The 14,230-nt window shown below is 38.3% G+C and overlaps 1 protein-coding gene across 3 annotated transcripts in view; it reads left to right on the top strand.

The window, feature by feature from the left end:
- The window catches only part of pvrl2l (PVR cell adhesion molecule related 2 like), a 325,590-nt gene that overhangs the window by 117,809 nt on the left and 193,551 nt on the right, over window positions 1-14,230 (top strand). The window lies entirely within an intron of this gene.

The following is a 14,230-nucleotide window of genomic DNA, read 5'->3' as shown; positions in this document are numbered from 1 at the left end:
AGGTTTTGTAACATCTCTTGTATAGAGAGAATATCAACATGAGAGTGGCAGGTGCCATCCCCATACACAGACACACACTACACCAATGAGCCAGTTTTCTTTGTGTAATAAACCCTTTTAGAGTGCAAGGTGAGAGTTAAAAGGCAGATAATACAGCAGGGGAGGAGGCCCTTGCATGTAAGTAATCGCTAATGGGCTTATAACAGTGCAGCTAAACACGCCTAATTGTCGTGTGGGTTGACATAATAGCAGAGAGACTGACACTGTACATACTCGGGCAGCAACATCACAGCCAGAGCTGGGCTGGAGGCCGGAGAAAGGCCCGACCAAAAAAAACAAAAAAACGAGCAGGGCTGCGTGCTAGTACCTGTAGTCACACGGAATCACGGTGTTCACGGTCAGGCAGCACAACCAATCTGACTATCTGGGAACTTGTGATTGGCATTGTCACATCTTTTCTAAATGTAACAATTGATTTATTGATAATTATACTGACGGATAATTCCGTGGGGTATTAAAATGTCTTAAAAAGTGTAAAATTTCAAAATCAAAATTTGAGGCCTTAAAAAGTCTTAAATTAGCTAAAGTATTGTGTTCAGGGTCTTAAATAATTTTAAACAGGTCTTAATTTACCTGCGCTTTCCATGCAACGCTACCTCTAATGCTCTCTTTTTTTAATTCTGTGGTTTTGTAGTTATTTCGCTAGTCCAAATATAATTCACTGTATTACGACTACAAATGCGATCAACATGTAACTTATGTTGCAGCCAATCAGCTTTCGTCTTATTGGTGCGAGTCTCTTTCAGATTGTACCACAGACATAAAATGGATTCCATTCTTCAGCTATGGGGAAGTTTAGCGATACTTGGCTTGAATAAACTGAACTGAAAGCTTAGTTGTAGGGGTGGGAATCACCAGAGGCCTCACGATACGATATCATCACGATACTTATGTCACGATACGATGTTATTGGCGATTTTTAACATATTGCAATATTCTGTGCTATATTGCAATTCATTATCTTTTCCAACCCCAAAAGGAAACTGTCAACATCTGTTTTATCTAAAAAGATACATTTCTCTGTTTGTTCATCTCACTTCAATTTAATTGCTGCATAATGGGATTGTCAAGCAGACAAACTGACCAACACATATATAATAATAGATTGATACTTGGCGTCTGTGTATCAATACAGTATTGCCACGGAAAATATCGTGATACTATGTTGTATAGATTTTTTCCCCACACTCCTACTTGGTTGATGTTGTGATATAGGTCTTACATTTCATTCATAATGGTCTTAAAAAGGTCTTACATTTGACTTGGTGAAACCTGCAGAAACTCTGATAAATAACATATTAAACACTAGTAATACTATCATCAGTTAGTTGAAAACACTACTACCCTACTAAAATGCTGAAAAGTTTTTTTAGTTGCAAAAACAAATAGTGGATAAACATTTCATAAGTCTATTTAGAAAGCAAAGATGCATCGTATGATGACTTTGCAAAGTGATATTGAGTGTGTAAGGTCACCTCCGAACTGTGCTATAGTCAACAGAAGTGTGATTGATAACACGTAGTGAAGCAAGTTGTCTCTAAGGATGCTTTTCTGGGCACACTTTTAGATTTCCATGATAATTGGGAATCAACCGAATTGACTCTATGTTATTGGATAATCGTCCACGTCCTTTTGGTTTTCAATGTCAATCTGCTTCAACCTTAAGAGGACACTTGTTATTGTTGCTGTTAAATCATCTCAATCAACCAATTTGCATTAAATTTCCTACATTGCATAAGGAGCGAACATGTGATGGTCTGTGGGAACTGAAGTGGAAGTTTGAGAGCAAAGATTGTAGTTTTTTTGTATTGTTTTTGGACCAGTCTATAGATATTACATAAAACCATGTAATCTATATATTTCTGTCCCATAGTATCACTGATGTGCATTCCCTGATTCAACAAACTGAGAAATTAAATAAAATACATGTTATGTAAAGACTTTTTTTTATATTCTCTCCCAATTTCACGCTTGTTGTGCCCCGTTTGACTTTGCTTGTCCTTTCTACAAATATTGGCTATCCATCTAATTAGTTCAGATACATCTCGTATATCTTGATACTCTTATCCTTTTTTTCTTTTTTTTAGTGAATAATTCCTTTTGATGAATTCCTTGCTGGCCTTTGATCAGTGCAGCAGAATGTGAGTGTATTGAGCAGTAGAAGCACATCAGATAGGGAAGGAAAACTCTTCAATGAAACTCAGAGAAGAGCCCTGCAGCCTTGATCAACAAGGCAGGGCCATGAAAAGAAATGCATGCACATGAAAAGAGGCATGGAACAAAAGCCATTGACATGGGCGCTGTGGATCCTTTGTTTTGTAAAGATATGACAGAGACGTGTCATTTAATGCAGCTCGGCATATGGACAGCGTCAACGCTTCGCTCTCTGCCTCTTCAACCTTTTGTCCTCTCCTGAAAAGGAGCACAGTTCATCTTCTTAAAGTGAACGTTCTGTGCATTTGTTTTCTCTTGAATATGCTGTTTTCCTCCCGTCCTGTTCATACAGTACTGGGTGGCTTGTATTTTTTTTTTTTTTGTGTGACGCACAACAGAAGCTCAGCGCGCGAGCTGCAAAGGTGGGCCTTTAATAAACAGGTATTGAACCCCCTGTTATTTACCTCAACGCCGCTGTTGGTGCTCTAGTTATTTAATGTATAAATGAAGCCTGCCGTGGGAAGGCTTTTGTTTATAGATTACACACTCATAACTCCTGAGAAAAACCCACAGAGTTAAACTTTTGTCTTTAACTTTGGTTCATCCAGGGAAGCTTAATCTAAACTTAAATCAATTTTTTCGGCAGCATCTATATTAGATAGATAGATTTTATTGTGATTTAACTAACTGTAAATACGAAATTTCGTTCCACTGGCTCATAAATACTCTTTTAACTAAAAACAATTTTTTTTTTTTAAATGAAATAAATAAATACAAATGCTACAGAGTGTTATTTTAACATTGAGACATGACATTAAAAAATAAAGGAGTTTGACAGCAGCATAAATATTAATATTGCACATATTGGGCCCTATCTTGCACCCGGCGCAGCGGAGCACAAAGCCCGACGCAAGTGTCTTCGCTAGTTTAAGACCGACGCAATTGTTAATTTCCCGTCCAGCGCCCACGTTGTTTAAATAGCAAATGCACCTGCGCCCATCTGTGCACCCATGGGCGTGCTGGTCTTACAGGGAGGTGTGTTCAGGTGCATTCTTGGCGTATTGCGGAAAGTGATCGTGCCATTGACCAACAAAAACCTGGTCTAAAGTCAGTAACGCAGCATTTCATTGTTATTTTAACACCTGCTTCACCTCGTGGAGTTTTGGCGGTTTCAGTGCTCGTGCCATATATGATCTGCTCACGCGCTTCCACTTCACGCACAAGCAGATCAGTTCTTCTCCTCTTCTTCCTCTCCTCTTCTCCTTCCTGCTTAGCAAATCCGCCATCATAATAGCAGTGCGCCACGGTACAAACGCGCCTGGCTTTTAAAGGGAATGACACTCTGATTGATTTATTGCATGTTACGCCCAAAACACCTATGATTAATTAAGACACTGAGTACAACCCTTTTGAACCATACGCCTGGCGCACGGACCCTTTTTTCTGCTGTTAAACTAGCAAAAGTGGATTTGTACACGCCTCTGCGCCAGGCGCTTCACACCGTGCGTTTAGATCGTTAAAATAGGGCCCATTGAATGGCATTTTATTATTCATACAGTCCCATATGTTCAACACCTGCGAACAACAGCCACAGTATAAGCCACAGCTTTAAGGGTTGTATACCTTGCTCAAGGGCACCCCTGCAGTATTTGTACAAGGGATCTCCTGTGCATTTCCCCCGACATTTCCAGCCCGTTGAGTGGCCTTTCTCACTACAAAGCAGGATTACAAAGGTTTCTGGATACCATGTTTTTTTTACTTCAGACCATGTTCCAGCTTTGACAGGTGTTCCAGGTTTTACACCTCAAAGATATTCAGTTACCTTTGTAATCCTGCTCTGTGAGAAAGGCCCCTTTCAGTCAGAAGCTCACTCCTCTAGCCTCTATACTGTCTTTTTATTTCCACAAGACGTCAGAAAGTGTGGAACGTTATATGTCATGTTAGGTGTCGGGACAGGGACTCAATGGGAATCATTTTTTATTCAGGAATAGCAATAAGGAGTAGTTCTCGTAATACATATTGTGAGTGATAAATATGATAAGGGGCGTCATGCAATAACATTTTTGTATCCTTATCCTAAACCTCTCTGTTTTCTCGGAGGTTTGCACCTACGAATGTGCTAAGTCGGATTCAACAAACTTTTTTACCTGCCCAGGCTTGTCAGAAATCTCTTGTACTGTGGAGATTTGGGTCCTGCTGTCAGAAATCAGCAGACGTCAGCAAAGATGTTTAGTGTAACAGTGTCAGGAGTCGTATTAGGGGACCTGAAATGCCAAAGAACATCTTTCTAAAGCAAAGGTCCATGACTTGTATGAGATATGATGTCCCTTCCCTGTGAAGAGAAGCAGACGGTGTCTACATGACTCGTACGAACACTTCTGAAAACTTCATATCTTAGACAAAAATTCTCAATACGAGAAAATTCTCTTATGAACAAATACGTTTGTACGAGTGGTTCTTGAATGAGGCCTAATGTTGTAGATGTTGGTTCTAAAGTTGCTACCTGTAGAAATGCATTTGTCCTTTGAAAACACAGTATTTGCCACTTTGACACACAGAAATAGAACAGTAGTATAAACTGTGGCGGCCTGTTAAGTATTAGTCTCGCTTTGTCAGACCTTCCTCCACAGCGTTGCGGAGGAGGGTCTGGCTAGTCCACACAGCATTCCGGGATCGGAGAAAAACCTGCTCTGGTTTATTGGCATTTCTTTAAACCAATCACAATCGGCTTGGGCGGTGCTAAGCTCCGGACAGAGCCTCAGGAAGGAACTTGTTTTGGCGGAACGTTTACGTTCAATAGTTGTTTTAGTCGTGCAACAGAAAACTCAGATTGGACAGATAGTCTAGCTAGCTGTCTGGATTTACCCTGCAGAGATCTGAGGAGCAGTTAACCATAACCATACTCAGAAATCCACCGGAGTTTAGAATGCCAACACATAGAAAGCCCAAGGTAACGGACATCCGACGGAATTTCCGACTGCACCGGAGCAATCCTGGAAGTGGAACCTCGTGGATATAGACTAAGTATCAGAATCAGGTTTATTGCCAAGTAGGTTTTCATATACAAGCATTTTGCCTTGGTGGTTTGGTGCATAAACACAATAGACATAGTAAGAGAAAATACAAAATAAAAGTCAATAGAAAACAGTCAAGAAACATAAGTACTGTAAAATAGAACTGACAACTGAAAAAAAAATAAATAAATAAAATAAAATAAAATATATATATATATATATATATATATATATATATATATATATATATATATTATTACTTTTTTATATATATATATAAAATATAAAACAGTTTTTTGCAAGAATGTGCAAACGTTCACAGTATAATATGTGCATTTATGTAAAGACATGCTGGTCAAAAAGATGTGCCTTACTGTAACGTAGTAATAAGTAATGTAGCATATATAATGGGACATATGGAAACCCATTTTTACGCCACCGCTAAGCATTGTTCTCATGTAAATAACAGGAACAAAAGAACTGACAACTAGATTGCCAGCAGTCTGTTTTAGCTTTCAGGTGATCATTTTTATCAGAGACAAATGGATGACATACCTGAAGTTGAAAGCTATCAACACTGACGTGCCCTACACTTTCTACAGTGTGACTAAATTGCATATCCACCACCTATTCATTATCATAACAATGGTTTTTGTGTGGAGTGTCATAAACCTTGTCAGCCTCTTGATGGTGGAAAGGTGCCAGTATGAATGGGAAAATCCCTGCTTCATCTATCATCAGAAGGACAATAAACACTTGATTTACAGTGTAAGATCACTACTATACAGTACATTAGAAGTCATTTGGTGTCAAATACCAATTACAGCTCTCTGTAAGTAATTGTATGTCTCTCCAACGCACAATCTTCTTGCCCTGCAATTGTATTAATGCTCTAACAATGCAGGTGAGCGAATGAATCTGCAAAATGCCAACAGCTTTTTGTGAGATAGTCCACTGTTAATTTTAGAAATAATGCAGAGGGATTTTAAAAAGGTTTCATAAGCCCACAGGTCATATCAGTTTCTCAACCCACAGAGGATTCTGCAGCCCAATTCCATTCCAGTAAAAAAACAACTCATGATATCACCATAACTGGAGTTAATGGGTTGTCAGTCGACAACAGAGAAACACTGAAAAGCCACCCACCGTGTAAACATGCCAATTATCTGAGCTGTCAACTGCCGGTGAATGTTATTCCAAAATGTACCTTTCTTTTGCTTTTCTAGCTCACTCTATTACACCCCATACCTATCTGAAAATGTTATTCATACTGTAAAACTGCCTTTCTTTCGCTAACTCACATCCAATTTATTTACATGTTTGAGTGATTACTTGCTGTGTTTTGTCCCAGCTCTGGACGTGAAACACACTATGGGAGCAAAATCCTCTAAAAATGAATGTTTCCTTTGAATCCATTTCCATTAACTGGTTTGGAGCGACAAAGGCAAAAACCACCTCAAGCGATCGTGAACATGCCCAATTGATTAAGTTTTATCAAATGTTCATACAGCTTTTCTAATGTGATATCTCAAAATGTGCACTGAAATTGTTTCTGGAAACACAGCATTGTTAATTGTAGAGATGACATTAGGCATAAGCTAGTCTATATCCACAACCTTCCACTTCCAGGATTGCTTCGTTGCCGTAGAATTCCGCCGTATGTCCCTAATTTCGGCCGGATGTCCGTTACCTTCCATTTTCTTTGTGTTGCCATTCTAAACTCTGGTCGATTCATGAGGACTATGGTTAACCTTTTCTCAGATCTCTGCAGGGTAAATCCAGACAGCTAGCTAGACTATCTCCAATCTGAATTTTCTGTTGCACGACTAAAACAACTTTTGAACGTGCACGTTCCACCAAAACAAGTTCCTACCGAGGCTATTTTGCAGCGGCACCGTGGCTCTGCTCGGTGCTTAGCGCCGCCCAAGACGATTATGATTGGTTTTAAAGAAATGCCAATAAACCAGAGCACCTTTTTTTCCCATCCCGGAATGCTTTGTGGACTAGCCAGACCCTCCTCCACAGCACTGTGGAGGAAGGTCTGGCAATGCGAGACTAGGCATAAGCATTTTATTAATAATAATAATAATAATAATAATAATAATAATACATTTTATTTGTATAGCGCTTTACATGGTACTCAAAGACACTTTACAGTACAAACAGCACATATAGCACATTAAAAACAGAAAAGCAATAAAACCAACACAAGCATATTAAAAGCAATTAAAAACAATAAGATCAATAACTATCAGGTGAGAAATGTAAGACTGTTGAAAAGTGGAAAGCTAATCTGAAGAGGTGATACTCAAATTTTGTATTTTTAAAAATCAGAATACTTTATTGATCCCCTCAGGGAAATTATTTAGTTGCAGTTGCTCAAAGTCAAATTCAAGGTAAAATAAGATTAAGAAAAGTCAATGAGTGTATAAATTAACAAAAGTAATTTAGCTACAGTAATAAATAAATAAAAATGTTAAGTAGAATGTAAGATTTGGTTAAAAAGATTGTTTCAAATGGATTGTACAAATTCTATTATAGTGCATTGTCAACATAAATACAGTACAAACATAAATAAGTACAGTCTGAATATAAGTAGCAGCAGTGGATAAATAATTAACGCAAAAAAATATTATAAAGTCACAACTCCCACCTTTGTTCCCTTTCACTAAGTATCTAACCATGTAAGGAAAGTCAAAATGTCCCTTTATCTTTTGGGACGTATGTTACATTTCTAAAATCTCTTTCCACTCGTATAACACCGGGGTATTGGAGAGAAGGCAGTTTGAAATCACATCAGGGAGCTAATTGCACAATCATTTATCAACAAAGCTACAGTTACACACTTGCAGCAATTGTTGAGGATGCTTCCAGCTGTGACAAACTTCCATTTTCCCATTTAAATGTCTTTAAAGACTATGCACTTTCATCACATATGCTTTATGAGTATTATCTAATCAGGCAAAGACCACATGCTTTCGGTGCCAATTACAGTTAATTCATGGTCACTGATCTGCAGGAAGTCAAACATTCATGCAGTGATGTGAAAACATTTTGTTTTTTTTCTGCATTAAATCCCCCCAAAAAATCCACATTGTATTTTGGTAGGTTATCCTTTTCTACCATGTATCACACTTATTTTATTTAGGTCTAATTTAGCCCAATATTTCATACATATGGTTGTTCCGGTCTCTAAAGTTTTCAAAAGAGAGCACCTAAACTATCTAATATCTGTGATGATTTGAGATTATTTGCTTTTATTTAATGCTGACAATCATTTTATAACAGGATAAGCCATTTCTAATTTAGAAATGGGAACATTTCAGTACAGAACAGAGCAAACATCATCGCAAGCTCGGGTCTTAAATCACAGCTTATTACTCTTTATTTAGGTTACATTTGTTGAACAAAACCACACTCATTTACTCATCATTCAAAATCTCATTATTCAAAAGTCACAACTAAGGAAACATCTACTATACTTCAACTACAATACAATATCATTAGCTTAAATTCCGTGGCAAAATTGAGATCCAATTTGTGACGATAAGGAGAATAATACAGTGTTTTGGAGAGAATGATTCTGCAATTTTGTGCTTTCCATTAACCACCAATTATTTATTTTTTAATGGACATCTCCTTTTGGAATTTCAGCTCTATAAGCATCTTTGTTCTTACAAATCCACAAACACACACACACACACACACACACAAAATCACACTCTTAAATCACAGCTTATTACTCTTTCTTTAGGTTACATTTGTTGAATAAATCCAAATGTATTCACTCATCTTTCAAAATCTCATTATTCAAAAGCAGCCACAACTGAAGAATCATCTATACTATCCTTCAATCACGATATTATTAGCATATACATTTTGTGCCAAAAAATTTGGGCGTTAATGGATTGAGATCCAATTTGTGAAGATATTGAGAATAATAGTGTTTTAGAAAGAATGATTCTGCAATTTTGTCCTTCAATGGATATCTCATTTAGAAATTTCAGCTGTATCAGCGTCTTTGTGCTAACACACACACACACACACACACACACACACACACACACACACACACACACAAAATCACACTCTTAAATCCCAGCTTATTACTCTTTCTTTAGATTACATTTGTTGAATAAAACCACATTTATTCGCTCATCATTCAAAAGCAGTCACAACTAAGGAATAATTTATACTATCCTTCAACTACGATATTATTAGCTTAAATTTCGTGCCAAACACACATGCCAGCTAACGGTAACTCTCTGTGTGTGTGTGTGTGTGTGTGTGTGTGTATGTGCATGTGTATGTGTGTGTGTGTGTGTGTGTGTGTGTGTGTGTGCGCGAAACCAAAGCTGCCCTCATGACAACTAATCTCCTCTCATTCCACCACATTGTTGATCAGTGTCCTATTACTGAAAAGCCAACGCAAAATGCCACGATTATAAACAGTCAATTACCGGTAATTCAGCTCCCTAGTGTGTGCTAGATGAGACTGTCACTCAACTCCGCCTCTCCCCTGCCTCTTCCCTTCTCTTCCACGTCACATTTGAAGAATTACAGCTGTTTTTTTTCCCTGTGTGAGAAAGTCACGAGCATCAGATTTTAATAGGTGTTGACCTGTTTAACAGCCGTGCTGTGTGTGAAATACATCAAAATCAACAGTGATCGATATGATTCACTCATGACTCCAAGTATTAAACGTAAAGAATAATGACGTAATGAATGGCTAAACCAATTTTCTTTAAGAAAGTGCAACCTACAGAGACTTTTTTTTTTATTTTCCTTCAGTTTTCTATTTATGTTTTTGGTTTAACAGCCTGCAACTCTACTGTTTTGGATAATTTTCATTGCTCTCATCAGTCCCACCACAGCAGACAGGATTTTTTTCAGCAAAAACAGATCTAAAAACCGAGTTTACGCTATCAGTCAGACACAGTTAGCATCTAGCTGGTGAACATTGCTGAACATTTACCGGCTAAAGAGAAAATATCTTCGCTAGGAATTGATAGAGACAAAACTACAAAGAGAGTGAATATTGGACTTATATTCATCAGGTGGCCTGAAGCGATGTATTTTGCTCCATATCTCCTGGATGTGTACATAGGCCACTCTTTGCTTACAAGTTTGCCATATCAACCATAGAAATAAAATGGATAGAAAGGCCATTGAACTGTTTCTCGTGCTCATTTGATTGGTACACAACAAAATGGCGATTGTTGTTAGTTTTTATAGTGACAATGCACGTAAGGGGGCCGTAAACTGTGTCGCAGCTCGCTGGGAAGAGAGCCGCCGACGATCGGGAGATGTTCTTGGAGTTGCAGGGAGTGAGGAGGGACAGTTAGACCCAGCAGCAGTGGGTCAGCGGACCGCTAACGTTAGACCCAGCCCGCTGTTTAGCTCATTCTCTGTAACCAATGCAGCATAAAAGCACGGCGGAACCAGCAAGCCAGCCAGCCGGTGTTAGTTGGCTAACGTAAGCTTGCTAACTCCACCTTAATGTTACCCCCTCGTCACGTCGTTACGTGCCGAATAAAGCGGTCACTCGTGGCGATAGCAACGTGCTTTGTGTGGATTAAGTTAATTTGACTCATTTAGCGGCTGGCTCTCTGTCTCGTAACGTTACTACTCCACTGCTCGTTTGTCCGTTACTGCAAAACCTCAGCTCTGCGACTTGCCAGAAGTCGGCTAATTATCTAAGTTTATACCATGGCAATGGTACACGTAAAAATGGCTGCTGCTTTGACCATTCTGCTACGTTGATTTGAATGGAAATGGCCTTTCTATCCATTTTATTTCTATGATATCAACTTAAATAAGACAATGTCAGTGTTGTTTTCACAGCTTCTTTCTGCTGACCACGTGACTAAAATATAATGCGTATAAATATAAAACGTTGGTTTGACAATAAAGTTGTTATGTATACTACAAGCGTTGCTGGGGTTTTGACCTCTTGAAGAATAGTCTTTTACATGTTTAAGCTTAAGAAACAAGAAATCCAGGGCCAAACTATATTAAGACTGCCTACAGGGAATCTTAGAAGCACACATATAATCTTTACAGCACTATACGCTTACGAAATGTAAAAGAAGAAACCAATCAGAAATGTGTTGACTGTTGCTTTCTAATATTCATCTCTGGTGTCACACATGTGGACTGATATCTAGGGTTGGCCATCGTTTTGATTTTAACAATTCTGATTCCGATTCTTTCTTTCAATTCTGGTTCTTATCGATTCTCGATTCTGATTCATGGAGGGGTAGAGTTGGAACGGGTCACATGCTTATTTCACAGATGAGAGTAACATTTTATTTTAATTCAATGGTGATTTACAGTTTTACTGGGCTTTTTCAGCAACACTTTAGAGCGCCGCTTACTGTGCTCCATGGCTGCAACACAACAAGCGCCTGTCCGCTACGGAAACCAAAAGTTGTGCATGTTAAATTTGGAACCGATGATTGGATTCAAAACCAAATTTTCCAAACGATTCCAATGGAATCGTAATTTTTGAAGCTATTCCAAGTTGATACCTATTCTCAATGCCCAATCCTACTGATATCTGTCCTCCAATCCATCCTTCATCCTCCTACTGTCACTTCATGAGAAAATGAATTTGTTCTAATATTGAGATTAATCTCATACAAGTGGGCTACAACAATGCCACAAGCTACACAGTGACTGTGAAGTAACTGTGATTACCATTTCAGTGCATGAATCTTTTAAACCTCTTCTCTCCCCATGTTAGTAGCACAGTTATATTAGTGGCCTTAAGCTTAATTTGTGCTTTATCGCTCAACACTTAATAGCTGTCTCTCAGTCTCTCAACAAAAGCTGCTATGTCTCACTCAACCTGCCTTGATATCTGAGTGACAAAAGCTGGAGGACAAAGACATGATTAAATGGCGTGATCATACTGTTCACTCCCGTGTTCCTGCACATTCTGCCAAGACAGATGTTGTTTCACTCCTGGATGGTTGCTTTAATTTCTGCCTAGAATCTGGGCTTGAATCTACTTTGTTCACAATAATTATGGTGTCTGAAATAATTTGATAACTTGATGATGAAAATTGGAAGAAAAGAAATTAAACTAGGGTCATCATACATTGTTGTAACTGTTCCATTGTTCTGCAAGCGGCACCTTTAGCTTTACAAATGTGTTAAAGCTATGGTGCGTAGTTTGTGCCGCCCCCGTGAGGAATTCTAAGTATGACAACAAAACTGTCGGTGCGTCCACATGATCACATGATTACGTGCGTCACCCTCCACTGGACAACACAATCTTCTGAACATAGCCATACTGAGAAATCCAGAGAGAGTTGCGCACTAAAGCTATAACCTTGTGTTGTCTTCTCGTCGACCTCGAACTTGTTGTCTTTCCGGCTCAAAATCGAAAATGAACTTTCTTTGGGTGTTTTTTTTTCCCCCCTGATGTTTTTGTCGCTTTTTGTCGATGCTTTTGACACTTTTTTGAAACGTTTTGTCCCTTTTTTAAATGCTTTTTTTTTTTTTTTTTTTTTTTTTTTTCTTCATGGTCAAATGACATTATAACTCATTTTTGAGTTAAACCAAAAGCAGACATTATGAATTATTTTGACCAATAGTTAAGATCAGAGGCTGTTGAGTGGATCACAGACTGGTATATGTCAAAGTTGAGTCAGGATACCATTTTTCTTTTAAAGCTAAAATGCTATAAAATGTAATTAAACACTAAAATTCAATGAAAGCAATCATTACTTTTACCTGTGAAGAATGTTGCATGGGTCCATACAACATACATCCATGCATCCATGTTTTTTGGGGCAATTTGGTTGAAATAAACACATATTTCTGATTTAAACAAATTTGAAAGCGGGGCAAATTTGACTCGAGGATAACACAATAACATCATTTGGATGTTAATATGCATGAGTGTGCACCCCATCAGCATATTTCGAACACTTACGTTGCGTGACTGTCTTCATAGGGAAGCTCCACATAAACAGGCAAATGCCACAAGCTTCTAAATGTCAATTAACTGTGATTCATCTCCCTGGTGCATTGGGAGGGAAGCAGAGTGTAGCCATTCATTAAACCGCCTCTCCTCTTTGACTTTCTTTTTACGTTCAGATGACGCTCCAATCCACAGTGACTTCTATCGAGTGCAACAGAATAAGCTGTAAATTGTTGGATAGTTGGGGCTGTGAGCACAGTGAAAATGAGTGAAAAGATAAGGATCGTTGTGGTACGTTGACACCAATCTCTCTCATAGCAGGACAAGTGTATGTGTGAAACGCTCCGAGCAAACAATAAAAAGCACAGCCATAGTCAAAAATTAAGTGTGATTTCACAGGGCAGAAAGTTTGACTCGAATAATTATCTGTAACAATTTGAGAAAAGTGTGTGCTTCAATAAAGTCGGGGTGAATACATAACTGGACTTGACTGTGGATCAAGTGGCAGAACAAAAATATAATATTGTACAATTGTCATTGAACTTTTGTTTTGATTCCTGTTTTTCTTTTAGTTACTTCAAGGGTATCAGCGTGATCTGAAGCATACTCAGCAGCTCTTTTAAAGCCTCCTATTTATCTCTTTATAGGTCTAATACAAGAAAACATTTCTAAGCTGCCTTGTTTATTGAAAACTTTGGTGAATAGTGTCCTCCTCTTGCAGAAGTAAAGAGAACAAGTTATTGGTGTGTGGAAACAAAAAATATAAAACATTTTTAACCAATCAGCTGCTTAAATTTTTTTTAAACGATGGGCTATACAGGGATACTCCAGTGAATTAGTATTGCATTTCAATAAGTTGGGGAACTCACAAATTAAAAAAATAAGAATGGTCAAAATCAGGGAGAAGCAGCGATATCCTGACTTTAAGCGTCTAGTGTGGTTCGAGCTTCACTGGATCCTCCATTTCCCATAATGCAACTCAGTAGCATCTTTTATTAGACCCTTTCTGCCTTCAAAATGCACACTTCTTTCAAACCCCACACCTTCGGACTACACATTAAAGGTCTCAAGC

The sequence above is a fragment of the Sander lucioperca genome, chromosome 14 (assembly GCF_008315115.2).
Source record: "Sander lucioperca isolate FBNREF2018 chromosome 14, SLUC_FBN_1.2, whole genome shotgun sequence".
NCBI classification, from domain to species: Eukaryota; Metazoa; Chordata; class Actinopteri; order Perciformes; family Percidae; genus Sander; species Sander lucioperca.
The sequence above is the reverse complement of the archived record's forward strand: the minus strand, read 5'-3'. Positions and strand labels throughout refer to the sequence as shown.